We start from the raw sequence: 17677 nt of genomic DNA, 5'->3' as shown, positions 1-17677 counted from the left end.
CATCTACCTGGCCCTCAACAGAACATGTATCACGAAAAGCATCACTGCTCAGTGAGTGTATTTTTCAGCCATTGCTCTTGCTAAGCCTTTATCTGCTGGGAGAAATATTTCTTCCCCAGAAATACTTTAATTCCCAGATTCCTCATTATGACTGTAATGCTGAATTTAGCAAGAAATGTCATTTTTCATGTTCAAGTGCTGAAATACTTGAAGCCCCTTGTGTGTAATATCTTAGTACTCTCCTGACAACATATCAAAAATGTGCATAATTTTTTTAAGTTTTAGAGTCATTTTTAGTTATCATTAGTGCTTCCATGAGTTAAGATTAAATCACAAAATAAGCTTGTTTCCATAGTTCCCTGATTAAAAAAGAAATCGACTTTCACACATGCTACTGGATGCAATGTAGCCACCGATGGGGGAGCTAGCTGGGCACAGTCAGCCCTATCTGGAGTTAAAGATCCCTGCAAGGAGATGTATTTGTTCCAAACACGGTTTGTGTTTTTCAAAAGGCAGCAGCGACAGTGGGTCGGCTGTTCACAGTCAGCGTCCGTCCGATGGTGCGGGGCTTTCGCTGGTTTGCAACCTCCTCTTCTCGCCAAACCTCTTCCTCTTTTGCTTTTGGCTGCCTGGTCACATTAACGGGGACCCATCTGTCTAAATGGAAGAAGATGGAGGTCACATCTTTGAATTAGTAATGTCACCAAAATTTGCTAATAGAGTTCCCACGCTCTCCTCTTCAAAAGGGGCCTCTATTACAGAACCCCTATAAAGAAATATCTGTGGCGCTTAGAATACAGGTTCCCCTCACGATCCAAAAGTAGAAAGTTTCTATGAAAACTTCCCTAAGTGGAAATGGTGTAAAGAGAAGAAACAATTCTCATTAATTTAGACTGAAATTTTTTGAATGTCCCCAGACTCAAAAATGACCTGTTAGGCATTTCTGATACCTTAGGATACATGTTGCTCATGGATGCAGAAAATATATCAAGAAAAAGCATAGATGCTACCAGACGGTTTCAAAGCTCTGGCAGCCGGACGCGGAGATGCTGAGTGTAATTCCGGGGTAAGGCGCTTGGTGGCGCCACTCTGCTGCTCCAGAGTGTGCCGCCTCTATAATGATTCCCGCCAAACAAATGTTGGAGCTATCTTCCCTTTCACTTTTTCTTTTCTTTTTTTTTCTTTTTGGTCGAAGTGCAAATTCTCTTCGGATTTTTTCAGTTAGCAAACACAGGTACCAAGGTAGGTCTTCTACAAAAGTGAAGTGGTGTAACATGAACCTTCCTAAAGCAGGGGGAGACCTGTATGTGGACTGTCCCACTTCTGCACGAATTTTCAAGAACAGACTACAAAAAAAACCAGGGAACGTTAGACTCCATAGTTAATATATTTGATATGTAATCCCTACTCTGAACCTATTAATGGACCTCTTACTTTTTGTACCTTTGAAATGTTTTTATTTTATTTATTTATTTATTTGTCCAAAATTGGGAGGAAAAAATGAATGTTCATGCGTTGTGTTCATGAGGTGTTTTTTGGCAACAGAGGTCTTTATCTGCAGCAAATTGCCTGTGAAATCAACAAGCACTAATTTGGGTCTCTAGGTGTCAATGGCCTTAGGCCACCCACCCTCAGAAAAAGGGTGTCTAGTCACCCCAAATGGGCCCACCCTCCTTTCAGCTTGTCTGTCCCACATGCTGAGCAAAGGCTAGAGGGAGACCATGTGAATGTGAGTGAGCGGTGAGTGTGCAGGAGCAGGCACACACATGTGACCCTGCCCCTTGAACTGTTGATCCATTGTGGTTTCCAGAGCCAACTCTGTTTTCAGATTATCCATATGTTTTCTCCTCCAGATTCAGACTGTCAAAATATTTTTGTGTAGGTGAGGAAGTCTGAGTCAAAATAAATTTCCTTTCCACCTAATTAGCTGACATTCAATGTATTATGAAATGGAGCCTGCAGATTTCTCAAAACAAGTTGTGTTTCACCCTCTACCCTGGGAGTAGAGGTACATCAAGGCCAGCTGCCTGCAGTCCTGCATTAGCTCATCAGCCTCACAGAGGTCAGAGATTACGGGTCTGGCCCAGGAAACAACGCAGAGATACAGGTGTGGGAACGCCCTCCTCCACCCGTTCGTCTTCTATGGGGGCCGTTGATCGTGCTTCAGATACACACCCAAGCCCCCACCCACCATGGCTTCCTGGCCTCTGCCCCTCTCCAGCCTCATCCTCTCAAAGGTAGACATATAGCCTTCTTTCATTCCTTCCCTGTGCTCCTCCACAGTTCAGAACGCCTGGTTCCTTCCAACTGGAACCAGCCCCATCAAGCCACTCTGCCAACACCTATTCACTCATCATTCAGACACAGCTGGGGTGCCAGTTCTAGAGGGGAGTGTTCTCTAGACTAGGTCGGAAGCCCCTGTTTTATCCTCCAGTAGTGCCCTCCTGCATCCTTCCTCCAGGCGTTACCACAGAGGGAGTTCTGCGTTTATTCATGTGGTCACTTGACTCGTCTGTGGGTCCCTCACATTTACTAAATCATATCCACTGAACTCTATGGAAGGCATGTGCTGTCATCATGTTAAGCTCTCAGATGATGAATTTAAAACTCTATCAAGGGGCACCTGAGTGGCTCTGTCGGTTAAGCGTCTGACTTCGGTTCAGGTCATGATCTCACGGTTTGTGGGTTCGTGCCCCACATCAGGCTCTGTGCTGACAGCTAGCTCAGAGCCTGGAGCCTGCTTCAGATTCTGTACCTCCCTCTCTCTGACCCTCCCCTGCTCACGCTGTCTCTGTCTCTCAAAAATAAATAAAAAACATTAAAAAAATTTAAAAAACAACTCTATCAAGTCATGTCCCCTCAGTGTGTTACTAAGGCTCTCGGGTTGCCTAACACTAGTCATCTTTCATAGAAGACAGAAATGACATCAATCCTGTTCAAATCAGCATTTTGTGATTTTTCTATTTTATGCAGATAATCCAATACAATTGAAGTCTGATTAAAATAGCCACTAACCTAATTCTTTTAGCGCCTGGGACTACAAATGTGTGCTGTCTTGATAGTCACAGTAACTCATCATAACTGATCTAGGGATTGAAAATTCGGGATCCTATCTACATTTTCTGCCACATTTTGCATTTTATTGATAGTTTATCACCTAACAGAAGAGAGAGATGTGACTCATGGGGTCTTCTATATTTCTAAATGCCCTTATTATTACTTGAATGCCTGGGCATTAGCTTTTTGTTTGTTTTCTACAATTCTATTAGTGAGTTCCTTGGCATGGCATCATTGCAAAACAAGAAATGGCAATGACTAATCAGCAAAGTCAGCACAGTCCTGTGAACGCAACATAGAATGAATTATGCAGTCAAATCATTCAACTGACTATCATTTAAACACAGCACTCTGTCTTCGCAGGATTCTGCCCACCGTCATGAGGTAAATCCAGAGAAACTAAGCAAGCCGCCAGTCCTGCTTCTGAAGAGCCAGCAACACCTAAAGCCTTGCACACAAAGGTCGATAGAGTATCTACTAGCATAAGATACTCTGTTAAATACGAACAGGATCCAAAACATGGGCTGACTCAGCTCACAGTGTATATGTTACAACATAATTAAGGAGGTAAGACAAATATGCGAAAAGGTAAATAATGTCGAGAAGTGAACAAGGCACTCCGTGGTGTGTAGACACACATATATCTTTTCAACCACATTTCCATATAGCTGACAAAGGACAACTTATTTTGGTCTGTTTTTGGACATCCTCTTTTCAAAACCCTCATACCATTTAATGCTGAGTTCTTAAAATCAAAGACCTTTGGAGGCGCCTAGGTGGCTCGGTCCGCTGGGTGTCCAACTTGGGCTCAGGTCAAGATCTCATGGCTTGAGTTCGAGCCCCGAGTTGGGCTCTGTGCTGACAGCTCAGAGCCTGCAGCCTGCTTCAGATTCTGTGTCTCCCTCTCCCTCTCTCTGCCCCTTCCCAGCTTGTGCTCTGTGTGTCTCTCTCAAAAATAAACATAAAAAAATCGAAGGCCTTTGAAAGCGATGCCAGCTCATGCACCCGATGTGAATGAAGCGGAAGTAATTTGTGTAGCTTTACTTTTCTAACCAAGGCCTCCTCCCACCCTTAAAGAATTCCATTTATTTATGACTCTTCACAGGACAGTGTCTGCAAGTATTGTGGACTGATAGTTCGTAATGAATTTATGGACTGATTCACGTAGTCTTACCCCAAATAATGTACTAACTAGTCTCCCCCATCCCCCTACTGTCGGTGCCAGCAAGCCATCTACGTGTCTCTGCAGTTCTGAAGCTCAGGAGAAGGATCTGGGCTACAGACATGGGTGTGGAAGGGATTCGTATGCATGTGGTACGTGTCAATGATGACTGGGTGACAGCAAAGTGATTGGGATTGCCCTTGACAGCCAAACGGTGTGGGGAAGGAGGGCCCAGGGCAGAACTCTGAGAAACACCAGCATTTAGAGGAAGGAGTAAAGCAATCCCCGAAAGAGATTATTTCAAAGCCCCTGAGGAAAGAGACCCCTGCAATCAGCAACAGGATTCTGTAATCCAAAAACCTTGGGTGCCCCCGGGCAACTCTGAGAATACCTAGCATTCCAGCTGCGGGGGAGGGGGGCGCAGAGGAGGTCAAGCCAGGAAAAGCCAAAGCTAGGTGTTCCAGGAGACCATGGAGGTCTGAAATCTAAATGGACAACAAAATCTGGAAAAATAAATATGATGTAGCGTATTTGTCCAGGTGGGAAAGGCCAGGCAGGCCACCCACGCTGCAAAGCAGAGGTTGGAGCAAAGTCCCCAATCCCGGGACACAAATCCAGACAGAAGGAAAGGTTAGGAAAGCACGAGCATGGGTGCATGTCTACTTAAATTATTAAATCTCAGTGTAATGAAGTGCTGTACGTGATTTACATATACCATTTCTCCTTTCCTCTAGGAGCTCCTATTCTAGGGAAGTGCCCTTTTAAAAAATATCTGTTACTGATGTCAACTAAGGTCTCCTTTGCTAGTGTTTAATAATGAACAGCGTATGAGAACTGGTTTCTTTGCTTATTAATGAAGCAATCACAGTTTTTAAATCTTCCACAAAACTAGATGCCTGTCTTGTCTGTAATCAAAAATTTAACTTACCTTAAGTACCTTTTAGCACTATTGAAAAATGAGCCTCACATTGGGGGGAAATATGCAAAAATATATAAATTCTTTAAAATAACCAAAGAAAACACAGTCACCTAATTAAATGTGTTCAGGGTAGACATTGAATGCTCAAATTAGTCTCCTCATGATGCTGAAAAGTCAAACCACAAAGTCCTGGTATACTCAGCACGTACTTATGAAATGTCCAGAGGGCTTATCTATGGCTTGCCCAGAGTGAACTTGTTTTAGGGATTAATAAAAGATGAAGCGTGGGAAGGTCAGCACATCATATAACTAAAAGATTACACCATGCATTGAAGAAGAGATTTGAAGTTCAGAATTTTTACAGACTTAAAGAAGCTTTACATTCTTGGGGGTCAAGGCAGTGAAAATAACTGCAGTTTACTGATTCAGCAAAACCAAGTTTATGCAAAGAAATCATTTCCTAGGAGGACAACCTCTTCCTCTCACTGGGCTGGAAAAAAACAACATTCCTGTCCAGAGATTCAATCTCTTCCCAGTCATCTGCCCTGTGATCGAGGTCAGCAGCTCGGGAATCCGTGTTGCACACTGCCATCTACCGGTCTCTGTGGGAACTGCAGCCCGAGCCTTCATTATTCATAATCCCAGCCTTGATGATGGCCCGCAGAAAACCAGTCAGTGGGCATCACTTTCCTTTTGCTTGTGGGAAGTTGTATGAATATTAGAAATATATGCAAATGAGATATGCACCCTTACGTGGTTAGATCCACTGATATTTGTAGGCTGATGATATTAGGAACAGTGGAGTAAAATTAGCCAAGATAGTGTCTCACAGAGGGGAAATCAGTTTATAAAATTTATAGTCACTTCCCTCAGCATCACAAAGAACACAACAACAGGAATTCTTGTGTCTTTTAATAAATCCCAAAGCATCAACTCTGATTAAGATGACTGAATGATGTATACGTGAAAGAAAAGAAAATATTCGTGCAGGTCTGAGTTTCTTGGTCTTCCAGGGTTATCAGGCATCAATTTTTCAAAGATCAACAAGGCTATATTTGCTCCATCCTCTCTTATTTTTCACCTTGGTATCTAACTTCTGCTCATTTCTCTGCAAGCGAGGCCAAAGGAAAGGAAATAGTGCATAACACTGACCTGTCACTCATGGGCTTGTTACTGGAGCCTGTTAGCCATTCCAATAGGTCAGTGGGGAAAAAGATTGTGAAACTCAAATAGGATTTCATGATGGATGTAGTTTGTCAAACTACCAATATTACTACTACATGAATACTGGCGGGCTTCAATTTAATAGGATTTACTAAGTAATTATAGTCTCTGCTTAGATTGGCACAGGACGAGTACCTGATTCCAGTGACCTGCAGTACGACCAGCTTTGCAAGGATTTGACAAACTGCTGAAGGCACTGTGCATTGGCAGAGAGCTTGAAATGCCACAATTCCAAATACATTTATCCCTACCATAACAAGCACGGGCTTGTAAAAACGACGCTGGGGAGAATACGTTGTAGGATGATTCCTCGAACAGGTGAGAATTCAGTCCTGGGAAAGGAGCACTTGAAAAGAAATAGGAATCCCAGAAGTAAGTCGGGAGGAAAGCAAAGGGGCTCAAAAGAGGATCCCTGCTCTGATTATGTCCAGTATTGGTTCTTACCCTCTTGCTCTTCAGTCCAAAAGACTGAGAGGGCTCCACTATGATTTTTTAAAAATTAATTATACCAAAGAAATGGCTTGTTTTGCTCTGTACCGGGTTTTGGCAGCCAGTTTTAATTAAAGAACTGTTGCAAGAAAGACCTGCCTTTATATCTCTACAAACTTCCAGACATGGCCGGACCCCCGTTTTCAAGGAGAGCTGACAGTTGCAAAGGCACTGCTGTCGTGCTGTAAGGGAGAATACCGCAAAAATTCTGTGCTTCAGCTCTTCTAGCCATTCGCCCCCCGTCTGGACTAGTCCCACCCTACTGAACAAACCCACTTCTGGAGACCCAGGGGAGGCTTCAAACCTCTAACTTCGACCACCCACTGCTCTCCCTACTCAAGAGACTAAACAAAGTCACCAATTTTTCTCTCCCCCAGAGACTGATGGGTTAGTAGAAGAGGGAAGTTCTTCATCCTTTCTCATGCTCCAAATATGTATTTATCCCATTTTTCTGAACAGTTTCTAGGAGGAGCAAGGCCAAGCAAAATGTCATTTGGGCCCCTAATTTTAAACGTCTGCCAGTATCATGCTCATGCAAGTTCAGCCAGAACACCCTCCCTTCTGCACATGCTTGTCCCAAACCCTTACCTCTAAAGGCCGGCCACGTCTCCCCACCACCTCAGCCATGATCCCAGGCTGAACCACCACCTGCTCTGGCCCCACCTGCCACCACAGCCTAACTGGTTGTCCTCTCTCCAGTCTTTCTGTTACTCAGACCCACTACTGCCTGCCCCTTGGTTACAACCCTTTGGTGGATCTCCATTGTCCCTAAGATAAAGACCAAACCTTACCCAGGCCTGAGAGGCCAGGTACTGCCCAGCATCTGAAAACTATCTACCTCTATGGTCTTAACTCCTACCACCATTTCCCTTGACCCCCATGTACAGAGCCCTTCATCCAACTCTAGGATGAGTCAAGTCCCTCCCCCTAGTGCCTGAGCAAGTACTGACCAAATACTTTTTTCTGCCTGAGGGACTCCTCCATCACCTCATCCCTAGTTTTTTTCTCTTCATCTTTGAAACATTACTTCTGTAAAGCTTTCCCAGAACCCAGGCCCAAGTCCCACTGATAAACTATCTTTGATAAACTATCTCATTGAATCTTCCCCCCCCTTTGGAGTACTTAATATAAAATGTTTATTCATACTGTTTTTATTATTACCAAATAACCAAAATATTTGATGTGATTGTTTCTAATCTGTCTCTCCTAGTAGACCGTGAGTTCCACGAGGTCAAGAACAGTCTACTCACCTCTATATCCTGAGCACCTAGCCAGGGTCAGCTTTAGAGAGGTACAATCTATGCAATTGTATGGAAGGCTGAGAAGGCTTTACGCCTGACTTCATGTTCTGCTGTTGTTATCTTAAAACTCTTAATTTTTGGACAATTTTTTATTTTGAACCAAGACCTGCAAATAATGTAGCCTATCCTGTAGCTGGCATAATGTTTGACATACAGAAGGTAATAAATACATCTCCGGTGAATAATTATACAGAAAAGAATCAACACACGAACGACTCTGCATCTAACCTCACAAAAGATATAGCCTGGAGAATTTCATGTGCAGTAGGAAGGATCTCCAAAATAATATATGTCTCTTACTAACTTACATCAGAGATTCTTGTCACATGGTTAAAACATTTACTAACAATTAGAGGAAAGCTAAAGCTTCCAGTGGCACTGAGATTTAAAAAAAAGAAAGCAAGCAAACAAAACTTAAGTTCCCTCAGGGGCATAGATCTGATTTTGTGATTTTCACTAAGCAGACTTGTTGAGGAAAGGTGGAAAGCATAGTGGCCCATTCTCACACTGAAGACCATCCTGGAGCTGGAAATGCTGAAGACAGACCTGGTTCAATGTGGAAGCTACACTACCACCCGTCAAGCTTGGTATACCACTAAATGCCATACTTAGATCAATGTCAGACATTTATTTCATTAAAGAATTTCTTTAGTTCATGTAGATGTTTTATGGAGTTCATGGAAAGAGTGATAGATCTGAGTTAGATCTGAGTTTCACTTCGAGATGTGTCTCCCTAAAGCCAGTCATTTAACCTTTCTGAGACTCTGTTTACCTGTAAGGTAGGGGAAATAGAGCCTCATGGCAGTTCTGGGAGAATTACAGATTACGTGTGTAAAGCACCTTCCATTTAATTGCCACTCAAACCATCTGAATGTCTAGGGCCAAGGGGAGGCAGAAGTCACCTGCAGCATTTATATATTCATTTCCATTTCCTTACTGTCTTCTCAAGTAGGCAAACATGTATTTTTCTTGCTCTCTTTACCTCTCATTCAGTGTTTTGAGTACTAGGATTTATAAGTTATTTTATAGTGTTGACTTCTTGATACTTAATTGAAGCTATCTCTATATTACACATTACGCTCTTTAACAACATTACTTTTAACTCAGGTAGTTTGAAAGTGATTTAATCCTTCCTTCCCTCTCCTGTCCAAAGAATCAGATGGACCTAAAGCTCTTTATGTTTGAAAAACATTTCAATGTTTCCTTTATAGCACTGACAGTATGTCCATCAAATCTAGGCCTTATTTCTACTTCCTAAAGCTGCAAATGTCTAGAGGTGAGTGAAGAACTCTGTGGTCCCAGAATTGAATTGTTGATCTAGGATAGGGCTTGTCCTATAGGGAATTGTGAGAGAATTATAAAACTGGACCAGAAATCGAACAAGCACAGAGTCGAGGTATATAAGCTAATTTCTAAAACCATGGTAGTAGAGCTGAAGCCTTTTGTAGTATTCAATTTGTTACAAGTGAAGAAAAGTAGTGGTAAAAAATATATAGATGAAACAATTGAATTTTTTTCATTGTCCTTACCATAGTGAATTTATGCCTGGGTTCCCAAAGCAATATCAGAAACATATTGAAATCAAAAGCCTCCAAACCCTGAAGATCATTTACCCATCCATCCATTCTTTTTATGCAACAATTTTCAAGGCTGTACTATATACTGCAAAGTTTGATAGGTATTAAGTATTAAATTAAATGTCATGAAATTAGGTCAAGAAACTCACACTCTACGCTGGTATCCCAACTAACCACAATATAATGTGCACTACTCTTGGTGAAGGGTGGAAAGCATTTGACTCATGAGGAAGAAGCCTTTAAATATGCTGGAGTAATGAAAGAAAGCCAGGACAACACTTTTTTATAATTCACATATGCAACATACCATACTACAGCTACGGTAAGAATAGCGTGTACATGGATCTTCCATTCCCTGCTGGTCACGTTCTCCTCAGAAGCCAACAGAGCACATTGTCCTCCTCCATCTCTCCCCTAGGTTGTGCAACACAGTGCACAGTGTAGCAATGCTAAAGTTCCGACTGCAGTTAATTGAATTACAGAATGGATTTTGAGAAAAGAATATTGGTACTTCAAGTACTGGTACTTCAAGTCTTTCACAACTGGTGAAAGACTCAGTCATAAAGAGGTGAGTCTTTCAAAAGTATTAAAGAATTGGGGCAAAACTTTGAAATTGTCCACCTTGCCAATGAGCTGCTGCAAATCAGTCTTTATAGACCCATGTACTAACTGTCAGGTGCTCAAAAATGATGAGTCAAAAAAAGAATAGAATGGTCAGATTCATGACTGAGGGTCTTTTATTTTTTTTAAGTGAATTTTTATCAAACTTCTTTTGATATCTTTTTAAAGTAAGAAGCCCCAAAGGCTTGCTTTAACAACCATGTTGAAAAACTCCCACATATGAACGTGCCCCGTACCTTGGGCTATTTGACCTATTAAAACAAAGATTCTCCACTAGCTCACATAATCATGGAATTTTTCTTTCAAATTTATGAATCAAGCCCTTAGCATGAATAGACAGTGAAGGAATATCTTCATGAATAGCCTCCCTATTATCATGGTTCATGACTTTTTACAATGCAATTATTGTGGCACGTCATATCATAACACAATTGAGATTCTAGAAATGGAAATGAGAGGTAATTGAAGGGACAAGGTTACTCAAGAAAATGCAAATGCCATTTTATTTGCAAATTAAATTAAAAATATAATGAGATGGGTGTAGAAATTGAAAAATTAATTGAGAGAAACGAATTTGGAATCTTTTCATAAGGGACATCTGTAAGAAATTCTTTTGCTCTGACACACCTTTTCAGAGTAAAGCTCTTCCTGCTAGCTTGAATGGAACTTGAATGGAAGCCAGACTAAAGGCAGATCTTTGGAACACACAGGGATAGAAGAGGCTCGGCAACCAAATGGTGACCTTATGGACATGCCGGGCCTTGAACAATGAGCAATTTTTTTTTCCAATGTGAGCTCCAAATCAATATTTAGGCTAGAGTTTCTTTGCTTGTTTAACATTCGTCTTCTCACTCTCCTTTTCTCTCTCTCTCCTTCTTTGTCTTTGTCTTTACCGATTTAAAAAAAATAAGTTGGAGATACCAAGACATTTTGCTTCTAAATACTTTAGTGTGTGATTCTTAAGAGTGAAGGAATTCTTCATAATCACCATATCACTACCACAATAAAAAATCAAGGTGCAAAAGGCTACATTTTATTTGTTTGTCATATCTCTTAAATCTCCTTTATTCCAGAACAGCCTATCACCACCGCTTTTTTTTTTTTAGTTTTTCAGGACATTGACATTTTGTTAAGTCCATGACAGTTGGTCCATCTAGATTTGTCCAACTGCATCCTCATGATTAGGTTCAGATCAAATTGGGCCATTGTTTTTAAAAATGGACCGCAACAGTATTTGCTGGTCACTCTATCTTTGAACAATGCTCTTTAAGAGAAAAAAAGAATATAAGTTGACCTTTTAAAATATTTAAAGTACTAAAGATAAGAAGTAAAGAATTGTTGACCTGCTTTGGTGCCTTATTTTATAGATTAGATTAAGGCAGTATATTCATGAGGTGTTTGTGAATCTTGAAATTTCCAAGCATGCTTATAAAGGATTCATCCAGCCTTTGGAGATTTATTCAAAACCTCCCTGTTTTTCCACCACTGAGAGATTTTTGAACTTGAGAATTTAGAAAGTGATTGTTCATTATCCAAACTCTTTGAAAAAAGAAAAAGGAGTGGGAGGCACTGTAAAGGAAGAATCTTAGTTACCGGGATAAGAGACAAAATTTATGACTTTCCCACTGATTCCTCAGCCAATTCTGCCCCTCCCCAGTCCCCACTTCTCCAGAGATTAAAACATGCTTGAATTGGAGAAGTCGTTTCCTTCCTTCTGTTCAGTGCCAGTTCTCAGAGGAAAACATCCATTTTGCTCTTTGATTCTTGTAGCCCAGAGACGGCAATGAAAGACCTGCTGCTTCCTTGAGTAGAAGGATTCCATCTGGGGGGCTGCAGGGCAGGCAGGAGAGTTCCAGGGTGTATGTGCATCAAGTGTGGGGCTGAGAATGATTTTCCCGCGGCCGGTTAGCTGGCCCGGAGCCCAGAGGGAACCATTCATCTACCTTAAATCGCACTGCGAGGCAGAGATGGTTGGAGGAAGTCACTAAACAGCCCTGCCACTTGCTGCCAGCTTTCACTGTGTCTCCTCTGTTGGGATGTCCTAGAAGCCGAGGCAGTTTTTGGTCTGCTCCAGGGGGAGTAAAAGATGCACCCTTCAGTGATCAATAAGCTGTAAGTGAAATCAACTAAAGTGTGAATAGTCTTCCCACAAAAAGTCAAGAGTTGTACCTATTTTCATAGGACTGTGGCCTTATATCACCAGATGCAAGGATGCTTACAAGTCTTTAATCGGAAGTCCAATTTCTAAGTGCTGAGTGGATGAAAAAGATGAAAGTGCTGTTTATACAGACATAGAATCTGCTCAGACATCTGATGCTCAAAAACGGTAGACCCAACTTGATTCACTTTGATCTGAGAATGTTTACTTATAACATGGAGCTTCAGGTTGTAAGAAAAAGCAACATGAAATAAAGCACATAAATAAACCCGGCTGAGCTGTTTGCACCATGCGATCGATGTCTATAGTTTCTCATTACCGACAGCGAGTCAAAAGTACAGGGGTTTTTTTGGTTTTGTTTTGTCTTCTGGTGATGGTTGTTTTTGTCATCATTGTTGTTGTTATTTGAAACAAGGAGAAAATTTTGCTCAGACGACGTGGAGGGTTTGGCTGAGCCTAGGGTGACCCCCTGGTCTGGTTTTGCTGGGATTAAGGAATTTCTCAGGACAAGGGATTTTCGGGGCTAAATCCAGGACTGCCCTGAGCAAATCAAGATAATTGGTCATCCTAGTAAGGCCAAAATGTGCATAGCATCTAAAATATGGAATGCTTGGCCTCATCCAAATGATCTGATGTTCCAAGATCAAAGAATCCAGAGAACCAAATACTTGTTATTTAAGGAATAAAAAAAAATTCACTAAACAATATCTTAGCATTCTAAATGGTTACTGCACCTTCAGGAGAATCTGTAAACTTTGACCAAAGATAGTTAAGCTGATATTTACAGAAAATAAGTCTGAATATTTCAGATATCTGGAATATTGATATAGTCAAATATAAAAAAAGAAGAAATATTAGGTCAAAACTATCAGATTTTTCTGTTACTCATGTATCTCAAGTTTTAGGAGCATTTTAGTGGTGCTACTTTATTATGGGCTCCACACATAGGTTTGAAATCAACCATATTTGTATGTAAGAGCCAATAAATCTCTGGTAATTATATTGATTTATTGGAAAGAAAGGTTGAATTTACCTGTTTTTTCAAAAATTTAATAATGGCTTGCTTTAATTATTAAAACAGTTTAAACAAAATTTGTTTGTGATTCCAAAAATGCTTTGGAGATTTTTGTGGTTTTTGAATCTTCTTTTTAGTAATAAGAGCTTTATTTAAAAAAAAAAAGCCTCAGATAATCACCCAAACTAGATATACAGTTATTTTTATAACAGTCATAGATGCTCTGAAATCCTGCTAAGTGTTTCCTTATAACTGAAAATTTGAGTTGGTTCTATCACGACAAATTCAGAAAAGCACCTTTCATTGTCCAAATAGCTCTTAGGACATTTACAGTTGGAAAATCCTAAAGCATGATGGAATCTTGATGAGCTGCTATTGCAGATTGGAAAGCTTAATATTTTATTTGAAATGTTTCTCAATATGATTAAGTTAGCTCATAGCACCTGAATTTTCTTTTTGAAATGAAAAAATCTATACAAAGTACTTTACAGGCATTTATCTGATTCAATCCTCATAACGATGCGAAATAATGTTAATTTTATTGTAAAAGATGAGGGAACTGGGACAGAGAGGGGTTAAAAATCTATGGAAGCACAAATAGTAAGAGACACTCTAATTCAGAAACTCTCACTATTGTACCATGCAATGCTACCTTCAGTGACCTTTAAGTGATGAAGATGGAAGGAAGCACAACCAGGCTGGAATGGAGAAACCACAAGGATAAGGTGTTGGAGAAACCAACCATTTAGAATGCTTCTGAAGAGAGGGAGTAGGCAGCTTAGCCAAGTGCCACACACAGCCCAAAAAAAGTGGGACCAAAAAAAGTCAGTTGCATCTTGGCCATGAGGGACTTTTGGTGACATAGTGAGAGAAGGTAAGGAATGGTGGGGACAAAAACCAGACACCTGTAAGAGGCAAGAAAGCAAAGTTAGGAGTGGAGCCCACTCCCTTGAACATTTGAATTCTCAAAGAAGAGAGAGCCTTGATGGTGGCTGAAGAGGGAATGACCAGTTTATTTTTCTAGGAGCGTTGGGGAGGGCCAGGCTGGAGAGGCAGAAGAGTAGGACGATGACTTAGAAATGAGATGCCGTAGAGTTCCGAGTGACTTGGGGGCAGTGACATAGGTAGTGTCCTAGAGGACCTGGACTTGAGAAAGGAGAGAGCCATTCTCTGAGACCAGAAGACAAATCTTGGGAACCTGTGTGGTGCGTGTGAACGGAAGGAAGCATTAGGTACTCAGCTGCTGACTGATGATAGGCTTCCCCGAGACCCAAATGTCCACAGTGTGTGGACAGCAGGGTCATCTGCTGAGACAGAAGAAGAGGGCGCTAAAGGGGGTCAGAAAGACTTTGGTGAGTGTGAGGAATCTTTTAGGGACCTGGACACTCTGAACAAGTAGAAGCACTGACAAGAATTTCTGAGGACCCAGCTGAAACTAGAGACCAACTGTCTGCAGTGTCCCTAATCTGCAGGTAATATGGCTTTTCATCCAGAGTGTTCACTCTCCTGAGCGTAGGAACAGAGAAAGCAGATCCACTCCGGATTTATCTTTGTGCAGAAGCAGTGAAAGGATGTCGTCATCAAGAAGTAAGATGACTGCCAAAAAGCCATGAAGATTATTAATTATGCCATCCAGGCCAATTATAAAATGAGGTCCCTGTACCAGGGGTTGGAGGTCCTCTCTCCCTGTTTCCTGTTTTCCAATGTTCCCATTCAAAACCTAGTCAGCCAAAAGTTAAATCACAGGCCCAGGATATTTCCTAGAGAGTTCAAGTATTTCACAGTATGGGAGCCTGACCTACAAACACTGCTCCTGGTGTGTAAGGAAATGAACTTTTAAATCAGAACCTTACGGCAAAACATCAGAAACCAAGAAATGTGTACTAACCTCTATGCATCCTGCAGAGAAAATGGATGGCTATGACTCAAATTCCAAACAATATTTGTAGTGTGGTCTCCAAAAGAATTTCTCCCCCTGACTGTCACAGCTAAGACTGTGTCCAGTTTTGACAATCACTCTGACATTAACAAGACCTCCCTTGGTTCACATCAGTGGCAGAAATGTCACATGTCCTTGCCCAAAAAAAAAAAAAAGAGAGAGAGAGAGAATCTTAGAGTTAGCAGAGAGGTAAAAGATCATTTAATTCACTTCTTTTCATTTCCAGATAAAGCAACGGCAGTTCAAGGAGGTAAAGTATTTTGTAACAAGAATCAGGAGAGCCGAATGCTGCTCCTATAGCCTGCTGTCCCTCCAGCTAGGACTTTCTTGTTTGCTTCCTCTCTTTAGAATTGTTTAATGAGTCTTCTTCTTAAAAACTTAAAAATAAGCATTTTAAAGCCTTTTAGAGACATCGTTCAGGAAGTATTTGCAGGCACTGATAAATTAGATTAAGATTATAAATTGCAGATTTGATATAACTAAACACGGGGATTTCTAGAGGCAGTGCATCATGGACTAAAACCCTTGCTCCAAAACTTACTATCTGAGCGACTAATTTATTAAGTTAACGTCTCTATATCTCTATTTTCTTTTCTGCCAAATAGGTAAACAAATACTATTTTACACGGTTTCTATAAAAATCATATGCCAAGGACCTAACAGAATAGGAAAGGAAGGGAGTATTTAAAAGAATAGCTATTGTTATTGTTCTGAAAAAGGCTTTGCTTAAATTCTTTACGATCACAGAGAAAACAAACAGTGATTGCTCCCCACATCAAAAGGCTTCATGGGGTTCAAGTTGGCTTCCTTTGAATCAGCTGGGAAGGCTTCACCTCTGAGCCTCAAGGACATCAAGTCTGCAATATCTCCAAATGCTAAAGCTTGAGTTAAAGATGTTTGATTTGCATCTTAACCACCAAATGGTGGTGGGGGCTTTTTGAATTTGCATTGTCCCCCCTTTCAGTCTCCCGGATCTGGAGCCTGAGGTGCTTCCAGACCACCCCTGCCCCCGTCAGTGCTCACAGCTTGCCTCTTTCACGGCACCTGGCACTCATTGATTTTCGTCTGTCTTCCCCAATACATTACGGATGACTCAAGGGCAAAAAATTCATCTCACTCTTAATTGGTATTCCCAGTGCTTAGGAAGATAGCAGACACTTGTTGAGTGATGGATACATAAGATCCGGTCCTGCCCCAGCCGTGCCTGTGTCTCCACTCTTTGGAATACTCAGCTTAAATTCTCGATTAGCTAATGGACACTTCAGCTAATGGAACTGAGGTAACTTCTCTTACATCAGAGGATGAGGCAGACGGACGGTTGCGCTCGGCATCTCTTCCATCCAAACACGTCCTAATTTCCAGTCTGTGGCTTGGGCTTCCCTGCTCAGTGAGAAGCAGCTCTGAATAAGAAAGAAATGATCAAAGAACTAGGCTGCCTAGCATACATCCTAATAAAATTTAGGCATTTATAACGGAATAAACCAGAATCCATGTTGGAGAAACTCAAATTCCTCATTGTGCCAACGGGTAAATAAGTTACTAGGACAGTAGGTGCGATCTGACTAAGATATGTGAGAGTAAACAATCCGGTTTCCCCCACCATCAGTGAGGATGTACAGCGAGGAAAGAATCAGCCTGGGAGGGTCTGCAGAGAGCGGACACTGGCCTTATCTATAAACCCCGAGCCAGGTAATACAGGATGTAAGATAAAGCTTTGCTCTTTCTTGAGGAGGGAAACTAAAGAGAAAGAAATCCTCACACATCATCCTGCCGTCTGAGGTGCAAAAATGAGGAGAGAGGCAGGGGTCACTTGCTGCTTTACAAGTTGTCCTTTTACTGCCAGACTTGTGTGCCTTTAGGATTTAACCCTTTTCAGTGATCTTCTGTGGACCAAGTTGCAGACTTTCCTGGTGGTGGCGGATTGGAGGTGGTACAGCGGACAATGGCCCCGGGGCGGGGTACAGAGCTGGGTAAACCCAAGTAAAAGCAGTGATGCAAAGTGCTGGTGGCTTCTCCAGAGGCCGGAGCACCCTGCCTCGTAGCAGCCTGCCTAGGTCGTTTTCTCCTCATCTACTCAATTCTAGCCCAATCCCAGTTTTATATTTGCCCTCCATTAGTTCTTTTTTTAATATTATTCTTGGCCATGTGGGTCATGGATATTTCTCAAGGGATGCTTCTGAAGGACTTCTAGAATCTTCAAATTCTGGAAGACAGC

Source organism: Suricata suricatta, chromosome 7 (assembly GCF_006229205.1).
Source record: "Suricata suricatta isolate VVHF042 chromosome 7, meerkat_22Aug2017_6uvM2_HiC, whole genome shotgun sequence".
Lineage (NCBI taxonomy): Eukaryota > Metazoa > Chordata > Mammalia > Carnivora > Herpestidae > Suricata > Suricata suricatta.
The sequence above is the reverse complement of the archived record's forward strand: the minus strand, read 5'-3'. Positions refer to the sequence as shown.